The 14,432-nt window shown below is 45.0% G+C and overlaps 1 protein-coding gene across 3 annotated transcripts in view; it reads right to left on the minus strand.

Annotated features, from left to right (window-relative positions):
- The window catches only part of LOC126188292 (juvenile hormone esterase-like), a 546,097-nt gene that overhangs the window by 477,042 nt on the left and 54,623 nt on the right, over positions 1–14,432 (minus strand). The gene's annotated exons all lie outside the window — the stretch shown is intronic.

Genomic DNA, 14,432 nt, shown 5'->3' on the forward strand with positions numbered 1-14,432 from the left:
GCTCACGCCCCAACATCGTGCAGCCCGCCTCCAGTGGTGTCGTGACAGGCGTGAATGGAGGTACGAATGGAGACGTGTCGTCTTCAGCGATGAGAGTCGCTTCTGCCTTGGTGCCACTGATGGTCGTATGCGTGTTTGGCGCCGTGCAGGTGAGCGCCACAATCAGGACTGCATACGACCGAGGCACACAGGGCCAACACCCGGCATCATGGTGTGGGGAGCGATCTCCTACACTGGCCGTACGCCACTGGTGATCGTCGAGGGGACACTGAATAGTGCACGGTACATCCAAACCGTCATCGAACCCATCGTTCTACCATTCCTAGACCGGCAAGGGAACTTGCTGTTCCAACAGGACAATGCACGTCCGCATGTATCCCGTGCCACCCAACGTGCTCTAGAAGGTGTAAGTCAACTACCCTGGCCAGCAAGATCTCCGGATCTGTCCCCCATTGAGCATGTTTGGGACTGGATGAAGCGTCGTCTCACGCGGTCTGCACGTCCAGCACGAACGCTGGTCCAACTGAGGCGCCAGGTGGAAATGGCATGGCAAGCCGTTCCACAGGACTACATCCAGCATCTCTACGATCGTCTCCATGGGAGAATAGCAGCCTGCATTGCTGCGAAAGGTGGATATACACTGTACTAGTGCCGACATTGTGCATGCTCTGTTGCCTGTGTCTATGTGCCTGTGGTTCTGTCAGTGTGATCATGTGATGTATCTGACCCCAGGAATGTGTCAATAAAGTTTCCCCTTCCTGGGACAATGAATTCACGGTGTTCTTATTTCAATTTCCGGGAGTGTATTACACAATTTTCGCGGTACGTCTCGATATCAAGCGCTAGGCAGCAGCATACCGATCGCTAGCGCAACATAATTCCCAAGATATAGACTGGAAATTATTTCTCTACAAACCCCAAACTTTAGCGAGGTGTAGTGTGCTGTAAACCACTTAGTAACTACAAACAAATAGAGGAAACGTAATTTCCACTCTCGAATACTGATGTCAGTGATGTACCAGATTTCAAATCATCCCCATAATTAGCAAGCCAAGTAAGATCTTTCCGATGTCTAGAGAACAGGCAAACGTGTCTGTCACATGATAGATGCACACACCACAATCGATCTTCTCTCAACTAAATAAAGGTGCAAAATGTGCAGAAGCAGTCAACCGAACAATTTACATGGGAGGGAATAACGATCCAGCGCAAACGCACCTCCGTACACAATTTTCTCAAATTTCCACTTGATCACGAAAGCTGCCCAACAATACTAAGTATTAGTTTGCTATTCGGTCATGTAGAGGACGGCAAAGTTAACTCAGATACATTCCCACATTCTAACAGGCCTCTGCATTCGGACAGCTGCTGCTGTTAACGAGAAACGTGAATCATTCCCACCACAGGCCATGCATACACGGAATCATTCTAGAAAACCGGTCACATATATGTTTTATCATTATACTTACAATTAAATGTGTCTCAATTGAATGGCATTCGACAATGAGCAAAGTATCAGAAATACACCCTGCTGTTGGCAGTGGCTCTGGAAATAGAAATATCACTACCTTTCTTATGACTTGACATACTCTTCCATTTGCTACCCCAGTATTCCAAATCAAATCCATACCCTCCTTACAACTGGACATAGTCATTTCTGTTGTGGGTTGGCAGGAGAGCCAACACCGTCTTATTAGAGGAAGCCGAAAGGCACGTGTTTTAGCTTACGCAGGCAGGCGTGAGGTCTGGAACAGGACAAGGAAATTAGACTTTAGAAAAAACGGACGTAGCTGGTGGAATACTTAACTTTAATCCATAAATGGTGAACATCGCGCGGGACTGCTACGGTCGCAGGTTCGAATCCTGCCTCGGGCATGGATGTGTGTGATGTCCTTAGGTTAGTTAGGTTTCAGTAGTTCTAAGTTCTAGGGGACTTATGACCTAAGATGTTGAGTCCCATAGTGCTCAGAGCCATTTTTTTTGGTGAACATCGCTCTTGACGGTACATTATTCATAATCTCAATAGTAACTGGAAATGGCGCCTTGCTAGGTCGTAGCAAATGACGTAGCTGAAGGCTATGCTAACTATCGTCTCGGCAAATGAGAGCGTATTTTGTCAGTGAACCATCGCTAGCAAAGTCGGTTGTACAACTGGGGCGAGTGCTAGGAAGTCTCTCTAGACTTGCCGTGTGGTGGCGCTCGGTCTGCAATCACTGATAGTGGCGACACGCGGGTCCGACGTATACTAACGGACCGCGGCCGATTTAAAGGCTACCACCTAGCAAGTGTGGTGTCTGACAGTGACACCACAATTTCCATTCCACAAACACATACTTCATAAACCTGATGCTCAAATGAGAACATATGATGCATCCCCTCATCAGTAGCTGATTGCCTACGACACGAAATAATACTGACCGAAAATCAACGATGGGTGGACATGTCTCTTAGGTTTTTCTTGCGAGTGCTACCACTGTCTCTTAGAAAGAGAGATATAATAGGCCAAATGTTAAAAAAAACGCGATCCCAACAACTACTGCATGTTACTGTCACAAGCGTTCTTGGTTCTACAGGTGCTTACAAGAATCCATGTTAAAAGCTATACCCACTTTACGAATCAAGGTACGACATTACCTCTGAATAAGGTGGTTTTTTACCCTGACAAATAATGTGACGGTGATCATAGGAATGTGTATTATCAGATCAACACGTAGCCCACGATACAACCTCATGATAAAATTACCGCATTTTGAAAGTGATTCGGCTAAGGAACGTGGTATGTAAGCAGTATTTGCGATTCCCTCACGCCACCCCAGCTAGATATTTCTATAGTATTTGTAGCACATTCTGTCTTGAGAGAATATCAGAGGTTCTGCGATATATCCACTGAGTTATAGGCGATGACTGATTGAGAAGACCACAAACAGTAGTAGCAGATGATGTACCGATTGAGGTCGTAAGTAAATCTACACTAGCTTCTCAGATCTCTAGTGCTACGCTATCTGCTAGAAATGATATCCATGATTTCGGTCTTTCCATTCAAGCACATACCTGCGTTGGATCCTATTTACAATTCCTTTAATGATTACAACCACTACTCAGTCATATTTCTGGCATCTCATATCATCTCGAAATGAGTCACATTTCCCGAACCTAGTTGCTACAGTAAAATTCCAATGTGGTTTTAGTCACCCCCTACACATCTTGCAACTGCTCCCATTTCTACAGTTTTCTGGGAGCGTCTGCACCGGTGTCTAGATGAACACGTATTTCGATAGGAATTTGTCAGGTGTCAAGTATGAAAGGGATGTCGCCGCCTCATGCTTGAGGGCACCTGTGCGTGGTTTTACAGCTGACGCCCATGTCACTTTGTGGGGGCTGCTGCTAACCTCCTGTGCGGTCCAGTGGACCAGGGGTGGCACACGTTGATTGCATTATTATGCAAGTGGGCCTGCAGGCTGTGCTATGCATTATTTGGACAGTCTATGAGTTGATTTCGTGTCTGCACATCTGTACATTGCATTATTTTGGAGCAGTTTGCAGGTCTGTACTGAAATTATTTCGGTGAATTAGGAGTTGTTTGCATGTCTGCAGACTGTGTATTGTGACCCCAAGCACATCAGGACAAGTGTTTTGGGTCAGTGTGATATACATACTCCATCCCTAAATAAAGTGTTCCAAAATAAATAGATTGCATTCCTTCCTTACTCCCCCCAGCATCCCAGCGCAAGCTGAGTCTTTTCCGCGTCATTTTACCCCTACAGATAACTATCTTGGATTACATGAGAGAAGGGATCACAGCACCATCTGGTGGCAGTACTGTGTACTAGGTCATTTCAGTTGGAGTCTAGATCCTGTGGTGGACACACTGCCTGCAAAACAAAAACTCATGTTCAGTACAGGCAGAGTCCAAATAATCGATCAACTGAGTCTTTTTCTCACCATTTTCTGGGAGGGAGGAGAGGGGATAGGGGGTTTACCAGATGGATTGTGGTTAATTAATTGATCAACTTAATTAAGTAGTCAATCAAATAGATAAGTGTGAGAGGGGCTATTCCAATAATTCAGATCTGAAAGTGTACCTGTAGCAGTGAGGGGGGGGAGTAGGGAGTAGGAGGGGGGGGGTAACAATAGGTTAAGTGCAGCGACATGGGAAACCACTTAACAGGACAATAGGTTAAGTACCTGTCAATCAAAGGAGAACAATAGGTTGATGTGGAAAAGCCCTTAACAGAACAATAGGCTGACATGGAAAACCACTTAACAGAAATATAGGTTTGCCCCTGAGTGCATATCTGCCCCTGATGGGGGCAACCTGCACTAACAAAATGCACTACAAACGGCCTTGTCCTCCTACTAATTACACAGCTCCCCACTGGAGGTGTCATCTTACTAGAAAATTTTCGTGTGTGTGTTCACCATGACATGCAGGAATCGACAGAGATAGTCCACATTGCCACCACCAGAGGAAGTCCCACTGCCACATTCCTCACTCCATTCCTGCCCAACACTCCCAGAAAAAATTCACTTTGTGCTGGAAAGAAAGGGTCTTACAACATGCAATTCAAATCGAAATCAGTAATATATTGATATCAGCCTTCTTTGATCTTACAGTCCCCAAACAAAGCATCAAGTGGCAGCATTCGTTAAGCAGGAAATTCCAGACTCGCTTACAGTCTCTGTCTCCCTCAAGAGGCCACTCCCTTTTTGTCTGTGTGACTCAAGGGCAGACAGAGATTTTCATCTCTCCTCAGAATACACTGTTTCTATTGTCTAATATTGGAGACAAAGGGAAAGCTGAAACAAAATCGAGTCGAAAATAGAGCGAAATAATCCATTTCCACTACCCTATCAAATTAGTTGTTTGACAATTTACAGCAGTCGACACATCGCTTAAAACATTCACCTCCACCATAAGATGATCCTTCTTCATAATAACACATATGTCCAACGTTTGAGTATCACACACAAACATTATGCAAATCAAGTGATGGTAGAATCCGCCACAAATAGATCGTAGTGCCAAATATATCCGAGGTCTTGTATGCACCAACATTTGAGAACACAAACACCCTCATCCACCACAACGTTTCCACTAAACATACTTGGCAAAAAAAAACTACCAATCACACAAACTAGGGGTCGTGAACACCTCTACAGACTGCAGGGTAGTCCCGTCTGCGCCGGCTGAGAGAGAGACCCGCACCTGCGCCGGCCATGGCAGCAGCTGCACACCGATTCCCTGGCATCCACACACCGCCTATAGCAAACTCTCAGAGGTTGGAGCGACTGTCAACCGATCAATTTACACAGGAAGAATAATCAATCGTCCAGTGCGAATACCCGTCGTGTTGAATCTTTTCACACAACACACACGTCCACTTCTGTCGCCATTCACCCAGTGCACTGGTCACTTCACCAGCCGCTGCTGCCATGTACAAGGTCATACAGGTCAACGCCTTCTTCATATCTAACCACCGTCACAGGTTAAGGTAATCGGCAACTTCCGGTCACTAAAGACTCATGACCACTCCTGCCAACAGCCACAGTGCACTGCGAAACAAACAGCTGCCGCTTTGATATAAACAGTAGCTCTAACCAGTTCGACCCCAACATAGACCTCCTAGTTAAAAAAAAAAAAAAAAAAAAAAAAAAAACACTTTGCCCAATCCGAGACAGCGATGTTGTTGGCCATACACCTAGACTGTAGAGTTCTTCCTTTTATACGAGTTACACTAACCGCCATTAAAATTGCTACACCACGAAGATGACGTGCTACAGATGCGAAATTTATCTGACAGGAAGAAGATGCTGTGATATGCAAATGATTAGCTTTTCAGAGCATTCACACAAGGTTGGCGCCGGTGGCGACACCTACAACTTGCTGACATGAGGAAAGCTTCCAAACAATTTCTCATATACAAACAGCAGTTTACCGGCGTTTCGCCGGCCGCGGTGGTCTAGCGGTTCAGGTGCTCAGTCCGGAATCGCGCGACTGCTACGGTCGCAGGTTCGAATCCTGCCTCGGGCATGGATGTGTGTGATGTCCTTAGGTTAGTTAGGTTTAAGTAGTTCTAAGTTCTGATGACCACAGAAGTTAAGTCCCATAGTGCTCAGAGCCATTTGAACCATTTTACCGGCGTTGCCTGGTGAGACGTTGTTGTGATGCCTCGTGTAAGGAGGAGAAATGCGTACTATCACGTTTCCGACTTTGATAAAGGTCGGATTGTAGCCTATCGCGATGGGGTTTATCGCATCGCAACATTGCTGCTCGCGTTGGTCGAGATCCAATGCCTGTTGACAGAAAATATAATCGGTGGATTCAGGGAGGTAATACGGAACGCCGTGCTGGATTCTAACGGCCTCGTATCACTAGCAGTCGAGACGACAGGCATCTTATCCGCATGGCTGTAACGGATCGTGCAGCCACGTCTCGATCCCTGAGTCAACAGATGGGGACGTTTGCAAAACAACAACCATCTGCGCGAACAGTTCGACGACGTTCGCAGCAGCATGGACTATCTATCAGCTCGGAGACCATGGCTGCGGTTACCCTTGATGCTGCATCACAGACAGGAGCGCCTGCGATGGTGTACTCGACGACGAAGCTGGGTGCATGAATGGATTCGGATGAATCCAATTTCTGTTCCCAGCATCCGTGTTTGGCGACATCGCGGTGAACGCACATTGGAAGCGTGTATTCGTCATCGCCATACTGGCGTATCACCCGGCTTGATGGTATGGGGTGCCATTGGTTACACGTCTCGGTCACCTCTTGTTCGCATTGACGGCACTTTGAACAGTGGATGTTACATCTCTATGTGTTACGACCTGTGGCTCTACCCTCATTCGATCCCTGCGAAACCCTACATTTCAGCAGGATAATGCACGACTGCATGTTGCAGGTCCTGTACGGGCCTTTCTGGATACAAAAAATGTTCGACTGCTGCCCTGGCCAGCACATTCTCCAGATCTCTCACCAATTGAAAACGTCTGATCAATGGTGGCCGAGCAACTGGCTCATCACAATACGCCAGTCACTACTCTTGATGAACTGTGGTATCGTGTTGAAGCTGCATGGGCAGCTGTACCTGTACACACCGTTTAAGCTCTGTTTGACTTAATGCCCAGGTGTACCAAGGCCGTTACTACGGCCAGATGTGGTTGTTCTGGGTACTGATTTCTCAGGATCTATGCACCCAAATTGTGTGAAAATGTAATCACATGTCATTTCTAGTATAATATATTTGTCCAATGATTATCCCTTTGTCGTCTGCATTTCGTCTTGGTGTTGCATCTTTAATGGCCAGTAGTGTATTTACGAAGACAGAAGAAATCAGAGCATACACTCGTTGTCACATTGCTAAGTTTCGTTACTTGTTGTGAGAATCTTGTAACTGCATGGCGTAGGCTATATTTCCTCTAAGTATCCTCTCATCAGGTAAAAAGATCTGTTCTAATCAGCTTAATATCTGTTCTGTACTGCATCACAGGACTATAATATTAAACTCATTTTTGGCTCATGATAGAGTGCTGAGATCTACATCTGTCATAGGATGCTTTCCCACTTTGAAACTCCCTTAAAGTAACGAAATGCATCGCCAAATACGAATCTTCTTAACGTAACAGCACAGAGAACTGGTAAATATCAGGTTTGTACTACATATCACTTTATAAATTCGCAATGCATCTGATTTTATTACGATGGTTGTCTCTCCCTGTGAAGGTGGAAGATTGAAATTTCGTTAAAAGATATTGCCACAACGAAACAACGCCTGATTATCGCTGCCACTCCCGAATCATATCCGTGGTACCATGGCCATCTCTTCTAACCGCCAGGCCGTACGCCTTTGGTATTAAATCTATTTTCAGCAGTCGGAGTACACTTGCCAGGTAGCTGAAATGGGAAACCCTGGAAATAGCACGATGATCTTTATGGCGAAAACTTTCACGAACCGACAGTTTAAGCTAACCGCAGAAGGATTCTACCACTGGCAACATACATTTCGCGTAAAAACCGCGCTATTAAAAACATAATCACAACGACTATGTTACTGTCACCCTGCATAAAAGTGGTCTTGGCTCGACACGCACACACTGCTTATGATATCCGTATTAAAAACTACACTCCTGGAAATGGAAAAAAGAACGCATTGACACCGGTGTGTCAGACCCACCATACTTGCTCCGGACACTGCGAGAGGGCTGTACAATAGAGTTGTGGCGATTCGTGAATGAGTCGTTCATTTGAACGACTCTAAATAAAGAATCGTAAGAATCGAATCGTCATACGGACGAATCGTCGTTCAAAAGAATCGTAAGAACGATTGCGTGTTTCCGAGTCGTGACGATTACAAGTTCCAACGATTCATCGATTCTTGGTACGCTATGCTTCGAAGGGAACTTCCGAATCATGCCGAGTCGTGCCGAATGATTACGACCGCCAGGTGGCAGTCAAGTGGAGGATGCGTGTGAACAGAGGGAGGTCGGAACGAACAAACCAAGCTGACACTTGGCGATGGCTGACGGGAGCGAGCGTAAAGGCATTTCCCATTTACTATCGCTACCATCAGCCACCGCGCCGACGTCAGCTTAGTTTGCGCGAGTAATACACGAACTAGTGATGACAGAAACGATATACAGCGAGTACACAGCTCCCAATACACACGATTAAAATCAAGAAATCCAAGTATGATGAATAAAGACGTACCTCTTATTTGTTGCAGATGCAATGCAAAACACACACACCTTCTTTACACACGAGCAATAGCACTTGGATTATGTATTATATTTCGCGTATCTCGAAAACGGCCCTAACGATTTGGATGAAATTTTGTATTTAGACTGGTTTTTGCTTTTTGTGTTCACCTACATAGTTCCATTCTTTCGTAAAAAGTCAATTTTACAATATATATATCCTACATAGTTCCATTCGTAAAAACGCAATTTTATATTATAAAAACGCTATTTCACATCTTTTTATAACGCCATCTAGTAAACTTTGTTAGTACGTATTGAATGTAGTTAATGTTTATCTGTATATAGGTGTCTCTCCTTACAGCATGCAATTTTACACAAAAAAGTTTTTTTAAACAAAAACGCGAATTTCGTGTTTCTTGGGAACGGCTTTAACAGTTTGGATGAAATTTTATATTTAGATACGGATTTTAATTTTTAAGTTTATCTACATTGGCGTGTTTCCTGAAAACTCGATTTTACACAATAAGTATTTTATATCGCAATTTCGTAAATCCTTGTTACTATTGGATGTTACAGTAGAGGTGTATCAAAATTTTGTGAGATGGCGGTATAACATTATCCGAATACGAACACGTTGGACTTACCGTGCATCCAATAGCAACAATCATCCTGGATATGTTTTAGGTTAGACATGGTGTCCTTTTATCAATAAAGGCATTACACGTATAAATCGAGAATCACACTTGTAACGTCATATGCATGTTTACTTATAAATAAACTATTTCTGGTATATCTCGTCATGACACAGTTCGATTCTAACCCCATTGACAATTTCAGACATGTCCTGCCATCTGTGAGTAAGATGTAGAACTTTTTGCATTCCGTAAGAATCGTGCCATTGCAGACTAGAATGAATCGTGAAAGAATCGTGAACGAATCGTAGGAACCGATTCGCAATGTGAGATTGAATCGTAGGAATCGAATCGGGAAAAAGAATCGTGTTTCCCAACTCTACTGTACAAGCAATGATCACACGCACGGCACAGCGGACACACCAGGAACCGCGGTGTTGGCCGTCGAATGGCGCTAGCTGCGCAGCATTTGTGCACCGCCGCCGTCAGTGTCAGCCAGTTTGCCGTGGCATACGGAGCTCCATCGCAGTCTTTAACACTGGTAGCATGCCGCGACAGCGTGGACGTGAACCGTATGTGCAGTTGACGGACTTTGAGCGAGGGCGTATAGTGGGCATGCGGGAGGCCGGGTGGACGTACCGCCGAATTGCTCAACACGTGGGGCGTGAGGTCTCCACAGTACATCGATGTTGTCGCCAGTGGTCGGCGGAAGGTGCACGTGCCCGTCGATCTGGGACCGGACCGCAGCGACGCACGGATGCACGCCAAGACCGTAGGATCCTACGCAGTGCCGTAGGGGACCGCACCGCCACTTCCCAGCAAATTAGGGACACTGTTGCTCCTGGGGTATCGGCGAGGACCATTCGCAACCGTCTCCATGAAGCTGGGCTACGGTCCCGCACACCGTTAGGCCGTCTTCCGCTCACGCCCCAACATCGTGCAGCCCGCCTCCAGTGGTGTCGCGACAGGCGTGAATGGAGGGACGAATGGAGACGTGTCGTCTTCAGCGATGAGAGTCGCTTCTGCCTTGGTGCCAATGATGGTCGTATGCGTGTTTGGCGCCGTGCAGGTGAGCGCCACAATCAGGACTGCATACGACCGAGGCACACAGGGCCAACACCCGGCATCATGGTGTGGGGAGCGATCTCCTACACTGGCCGTACACCACTGGTGATCGTCGAGGGGACACTGAATAGTGCACGGTACATCCAAACCGTCATCGAACCCATCGTTCTACTATTCCTAGACCGGCAAGGGAACTTGCTGTTCCAACAGGACAATGCACGTCCGCATATATCCCGTGCCACCCAACATGCTCTAGAAGGTGTAAGTCAACTACCCTGGCCAGCAAGATCTCCGGATCTGTCCCCCATTGAGCATGTTTGGGACTGGATGAAGCGTCGTCTCACGCGGTCTGCACGTCCAGCACGAACGCTGGTCCAACTGAGGCGCCAGGTGGAAATGGCTTGGCAAGCCGTTCCACAGGACTACATCCAGCATCTCTACGATCGTCTCCATGGGAGAATAGCAGCCTGCATTGCTGCGAAAGGTGGATATACACTGTACTAGTGCCGACATTGTGCATGCTCTGTTGCCTGTGTCTATGTGCCTGTGGTTCTGTCAGTGTGATCATGTGATGTATCTGACCCCAGGAATGTGTCAATAAAGTTTCCCCTTCCTGGGACAATGAATTCACGGTGTTCTTATTTCAATTTCCAGGAGTGTATATATGCTTTATAAATCGAGGTATGGTATAGCTTCCGAATGAAGTGGTCTACCACATAAATATCTTGGATATAGACAATGATCATTAAGAGACTGAAAGTGCGGGTGCACGTCACCAGCGGTGTAACATCATAATAAAATCATCTCTATCACCGAGTCAGAAAATGAATCAGCTAAGGAATGTGGGGTTAAGCCGATATTTGCAAACTCGTTTGTGCTGTTATTTATTTCCTACGCTAAGAAACAGTATTTGTAACACAGTCTATTTTGACGTCATGTAGTCTGTGTAACAGAGGTTCTGTGATATGTCCACGAGGTTATAGTCGATGGAGGTCTGTTGACTGGGAATGATCACATACAGTAGATGATGCGCTATGTGAGGAATCACTTTAAAAATGCAATGCTAGAGTGAGGTCGAAGAAATGTACAAAATTCTATGATGAATACAAAGGCTTTTCAGAGGTATAGTGTTACGCTTTCTGGTAGAAATGCTGTCTGCGAATCAAGTCTCTCCATACATCCACATACTTGCGTTGGATCCTGTGGAGATGTCTTTTAATGATTGGAGTCTCCTCTTCCGAACCTGTCTGCTAAGGACCCCATACTGTAGAACTCCAGCGTGGTTTTAGATAATCTCCCTGCATCTTGTAACCGTTTCTCAGAGGGTGCCCTCCCTGCCCGCACTTTTGTCCATGTGATCATATCCACAACACACACACAGACATGGAGATTCAGAAAATAGAGCAAATGCATTGCAACTGAAGAATATGAGGTTGGAGGTGACTGCATGCATTCAAGTACAGTGCTATACTATAGCATCCAACCAGAAGAGTAGTACAAGTATTGTCCAGTAAGTAATGCCCCACATTTTTTCTCTGACCATATTTTTTGTTAAGAGTCAGGATTTGATGAGAATATTCATCAACATGTCTTCTCTATGTTCTACATAGTCTCCATCACGTTCTACAGCCATACACCAATGTTGTGGAAGAGCATGCTGGTGAAAGCTCTTGTCCGTAGGCGAAGCCATGTTTTCACTGCATGACTGACACTCTCGTCATCTTCAAAGTGTGTTCCCCGTAGATAACCTTGAAATGACCCAAAGAGATGGAAGTCCGAGGGTTCCAGGTCTGCACTGTAGGGTGGGTGAGGGTGACAGAACGCCCCATATGTGGCTCATCATGGAGGTCTGTTTCTGCATTTCCTGAAGCTGTAACTTTCTTTACCCATCGCCCAACTGTATGCCTATCAACTGCAGCATCGCCATACACTGCACACAAACGTTTATTGATGTTCACCACCGTTTCTTTTTCTGCGCACAAGAACTCAATAACAGCACGTTGCATGTAATGGGAGTCGTATGTAGACGCCATTTTGACGCTTTACTATGGCTCTGCCATCTGCCAGAACTGTTCGAAACTTCACCGGCGCACAGAAAAAACATCAAATGTGAAGCACCAGCAAGGACGTTTGTCTATGTATGTTAACGTCTTTTTAAAAAAAAATGTGGGGCATTACTTATTGAACGACCCTAGTACATTTGCGCTAACAAATGAACTACTTCTACAAGCAATTTCTGAATATGTGGCGAGAAGTGATGTCATGACCGCATTGCCAGAAGTGACATAAAATCGATAAAATTACGAAAAATGACGGGAAGTACGTATAAATTCAGGGAAAATAATTCAAAATGCGGGGAAATTGAGGGGGACTGAGGGATTACTTGCATATCTTCCGCTTGGTGCAGGAAAATTTTTGTACATGGGAATGAGTATGCGACAGCAAGAGGAATACGGGAAAATGTTGACATGGAAGCACCAGGAACCAGAGAAACAGTCATTTTTGGTCGACAGAAATAAGACGTTTGGAATAGTATGTTTAACGTGGGTGGCCACTAAATGTAGAACAATCAATTTATATATGTCCGATCAAAATCCGAGGTGTAACCCCAAAGATATCAGCAACCGTCTTAGACTTTTAAAAAGCGTTGTGTTACCAGCTGCCATGACTGCAATATACAAATACATCTTGGATCCCGTGTTTCACCCTGTGCAAGACTATTTAAGTGTTTTAAACCCTAACAATAAGTATTTACGATGTACTTCTCTGTACAATCTCTTGACGCTTTCCTGAGAGACAATCTCCACTCATTCCAAATTAATAATATAAGTGTAAACCAAACATGGCTTAAATTCAAAGAAATAGTATCGGCAGCAATTGAGAGATTTATACCAAATAAATTAACAAACGAAGGAGCTGATCCACCTTGGTACACAAAACGGGTTAGAACACTGTTGCAGAAACAATGAAACAAACATGCCAAATTTAAACAGACGCAGAACCCCCAAGATTGTCGATCTTTTACAGAAGCTCGAAATTTAGCGCGGACTTCATGCGAGATGCCTATAACAGTTTCCCCAACGAAACTTTGTCTCGAAACCTGGCAGAAAATCCAAAGAGATTCTGGTCGTATGTGAAGTATGTTAGCGGCAAGAAACAATCAATGCCTTCTCTGCGCGATAGCAATGGAGATACTATCGAAGACAGTGCTGCCAAAGCAGAGTTACTAAACACAGCCTTCCGAAATGCCTTCACAAAAGAAGACGAAGTAAATATTCCATAATTCGAATCGAGAACAGCTGCCAACGTGAGTAAGGTAGAAGTAAATATTCTCAGAGTAGTGTAGCAACTTAAATCACTTAATAAAAGCAAGTCTTCTGGTCCAGACTGTATACCAATTAGTTTCCTTTCGGAGTATGCTGATGCATTAGCTCCATACTTTAATATACAACCGTTCGCTCGACGAAAGATCCGTATCCACAGACTGGAAAGTTGCACAGGTCACACCAATATTCAAGAAAGGTAGTAGGAGTAATCCACTTAATTACAGGCCCATATCATCAACGACGATGTGCAGCAGGATTTGAGAACATATATTGTGTTCGAAGATTATGAATTACCTCGAAGACACACAGTCAACATAGGTTTAGAAAACATCGTTTGTGTGAAATCGATCCTGTGATCGATTCCGTATTTCTGGATTTCCGGAAGGCTTTTCACACCGTATCACACAAGCGGCTTGTAGTAAATTGCGTGCTTATGGAATATCGTCTCAGTTATGTGACTGGATTTGTGATTTCCTGTCAGAGAGGTCACAGTTCGTAGTAATTGACGGAAAGTCATCGAGTAAAACAGAAGTGATTTCTGGCGTTCGCCAAGGTAGTGTTATAGGCCCTTTGCTGTTCCTTATCTATATAAACGATTTGGGAGACAATCTGAGCAGCCGTCTTCGGTTGTTTGTCGACTAATAATAATCAGAAGATCAAAACAAACTGCAAAACGATTTAGAAAAAATATCGGAATGGTGCGAAAAGT

Source organism: Schistocerca cancellata, chromosome 5 (assembly GCF_023864275.1).
Source record: "Schistocerca cancellata isolate TAMUIC-IGC-003103 chromosome 5, iqSchCanc2.1, whole genome shotgun sequence".
Taxonomy (NCBI): Eukaryota; Metazoa; Arthropoda; class Insecta; order Orthoptera; family Acrididae; genus Schistocerca; species Schistocerca cancellata.